Source organism: Mus caroli, chromosome 4 (assembly GCF_900094665.2).
Source record: "Mus caroli chromosome 4, CAROLI_EIJ_v1.1, whole genome shotgun sequence".
NCBI lineage: Eukaryota > Metazoa > Chordata > Mammalia > Rodentia > Muridae > Mus > Mus caroli.
In genome coordinates this window covers 91,733,417-91,736,966 of record NC_034573.1, presented here as the reverse complement: position 1 = coordinate 91,736,966, position 3,550 = coordinate 91,733,417, and positions in this window count along the sequence as shown.

Sequence of the window (3,550 nt, the reverse complement as noted above, 5' to 3'; positions counted from 1 at the left end):
CAGTATGGAAGTGTAAGCTGAATAAACCCTTTTCTCCCCAACTTGTTTCTTGGTCATGATGTTTGTGCAGGAATAGAAACCCTGACTAAGACAAGGTCCTTTCCACAGGATGGATTTTAAACAATTAAAAGCCCAAGGTCGCAGAGGTGATAAGCCCTAGTGAGAAACCCATTACTGCTCTTTTGCTAAATAAATGTATTATCAAATGCCTTCCAAATATTTATGTTTATGACCACAGATTATTATTGCTTCCTTTTACAGTGAGTATTGATTAATGCAGACTCCCAACTGGTTGAAGTGCTAAGAACACTCGACTATTGAATGCTCAGCCATAAGTGGAATACATTATTTCATCCCCTCCATGGCTTAGGAACATCTTAGAAGAGATGGTAGAAACATACAAGAGAGCCAGAGAATAGGGAGGAATGTGCTGACATGGACATCACACTGAGGAACTTACAGCAGCTGTGGTCACATGCACAATGCCCGCCTAAGATCAAGCCGGTTAATTGTCCATCATGGACGCAGGAGAAGCTCATGAGACAACACCTGCAGCTGAAGAGCTCTTGGCAGGTAGTGCTTGCCCCCCACCCCTTGGTGTAGTCACTGTGTTAAGTTGTCTATACTCATGCAAGCAATCCTAATTAAATTCAGTGAGAGCAGAAGGGGGTGACCTAGGAATAAGTAGGGGCTTTAGAGGAAGTAGGAGGGGGATAAGATAATCACACTCGCCCTAGTGGATGAGTATGATAGAAGTATATTAAATACAAATGTAAGTATGATAAAAGTAATTTTTAAAGAGGATGATCTACCTATGAGGGCTGTCATAAATAGCTATTCATAGGATGTTGCCCATAATGTATTTAAATAAAATTTAAACAGTTATATAAACAAACAAAAAACGTAGGAGCACAATTAAGGAAGACACCCAATGTCCTACACACACACACACACACACACACACACACACACACACACACACACACCCATGTACATCCCAATGTACATACAGCTGTCCAAACTTAAAAATAAACAAAAAGACAATGATTATTGTTACATAATCTTGAAATTATATATTATATTCCCTATATAGGAGATTTGGATTTCTGAAAATGCTAGATGATTCTCTCAGGCTGATTTGTTTGTTTGTTTGTTCCATGTTGTCAGTCAATTGGCTTTCTAGACAGCCTCTTGCAGAACAAATTATTTGGCTTTTGTTCAAAATTCTTAAATTCAGAAGTCCTATTCCCAGTAGAAGTGACTGCCAAGTGAAAGGAACAGGAGACAAAAGAATTCCCCACAAGTTCTCTATGTCACCAGACAGGGCTCCTCTACTGCCTGCCTGTCCTTTCTGTGGCTCTGAAAGCAGAGAGACCTCTGTACTTGACAAGGGTGGCTGCAGTTCCCCAGCATCTGCTGCCCTCCCCTCAGGAGCTTGGGAAGCTGCAGGCCTACTGTGATTGGAAAGCTGCAGACATACTGTGGTGGTTGAACTATGAGGTTGTAGAGTTATGGATACTCTTTTGGTTGAAAAGCTTCAGATGTACTGTGGTGGTTGGAAAGCTGCAGACCTACTGTGGTAAGGTAGGCCAGTCAGTTAGCAGCTTAGTCTGCTGGTATAGAGAGGTCCACTTGCTTTCTGGGTTTTGTTTCCCAGACATTGGAACATTGGAATTATGCTATCTATGCATATTCCTGGTTTGCACTTTGTTTGTTTATTTGTTTGTTTGTTTTGGTGCGTGTATGTATGAACTCACTATTTAGACTAGGCTATCCTCAAACTCAAAGGTCCATCTGCCTTTGCCTTCCAAGTGCCTGGTCTACACATTTAGAAATATATTCTCATTTCCACTCGTCTTGTGCAGTCCCCACTGGCGTCAGTAGGAGTCACATATACAATCCATTCTTTGTTTATTTGTAGGATTTTATCTTTTAGTCTCCTGGGGGAGTAAGCTAGGTTCCTCTCTAAAGTCTTACTATGGTGATCTTCAGAATTTCTATTTTGTTTTCTTTTGTTTTTTGAGACAGGGTTTCACTCTGTCACAGTTCTGCCTGTCCTTGAACTAACTATGTAAACAGGGCTGGGCTTGAACTCACAGCATCTGCCTTTGCCTCCCAAGTGCTAGAATTAAAGGCATGCACCACCATGTCCAGCTTTTGATCTGCAGAATTCCTTTGGCTAACTTTTTGAGCATTTGATAGGTGGGTCTTGGATGAGTCTTAAGAATAGCACAAAATCATGTTCTTCTGACTGTTTTCTAAACATGGTCTTCAGAATATGTGTAGAATATTTATGTGATTATTTCGAGAGATTTTCCAAACACCTTATTAGAGCTAATTGCTTTATTATTAAAACTATTTTAAGAACACTATAAAATATATTAAAGCTATTAATCATCACCAATTGTGCTTCAATTTATGCACTGAAATAACATTAATTAAATTGCTACTAGTGCTAAGATCCAGGCATTCTAAGGGCCAGCCTTTGAGAAGACAGTGCTAAAACCCAAACAAGCTTTATAACACAAAGGTGTAAAAGACAGAGCAATCATAGCCAATAAGGTGGAAAGCCTTACTTTAAAAAATTACCTTTATTTATTTTGGGTTGGGGGATATGGAGGTGAGAAGACAACAGTCAGGAGTTGGTTCTTGTTTTCCACTATGTGGGGTCCTGGGACTAAGGTCAGGCTGCCAGACTTGATGGCAAGTGACTTTATCTGAGCCATTGGGCCAGCTGGCCCAGATAAACCACTTCTGTCCCTGTGCAGTTTCTATTGGGAAATAGATTATAAGGAGATTTTAAAAATGAGAAATTACATGGTGAAAAGTGGCCTTGAGAAAATGAACCTGAGCAAGTGAGCTTGGGATTTCAGGGGGTGCATTATTTCCTTAGAGTTTATTTACTGTGAGCAGAAAGGATTTCCATGGAAGAATTCTACAGCACAGAGCTGTAGATAGGGGAAAACATTCCAGACAGAAGTGCCAAGTACAGAGGTGCTGAGAGAAGTGAGGAGGTTGGAGCCAGGCAGGCATGGAGAGAGCAGAAAGAGGTGAAACCAGATTAAGGACAGCTTTTTAGCCATGGTAAGAATTAAGGGGTTGGGAATCTGTGCCAATATACTATGATGCTTGCTGCCAAGTGTGAAGTTCTAGATTCGGTTCTTAGAACTGCATAAACTAGGTCTAGGGATGTATGCTTGCAATCCCAGCAATCAGGAGATGGGTCAAGAAGAACTATTAGAAGTAATCCTAATCAGAGACTAGTCCGTGGTTTGTGAGACCCTGTCTCAGAACAAACCAACAACCAACCAATCACAACGGTGGGTTAGCATGGTGGAACACACTTATAATCCCAGTATCATCCTTAGCATGGGCTAAATGAAAACCTGTCTCAAAAAAGGGGGGAGAAGCTGGGCGTGGTGGCACACGCCTTTAATCCCAGCACTCGGGAGGCAGAGGCAGAGGCAGGCGGATTTCTGAGTTCAAGGCCAGTCTGGTCTACAAAGTGAGTTCCAGGACAGCCAGGGCTACACAGAGAAACCCTGTCTCG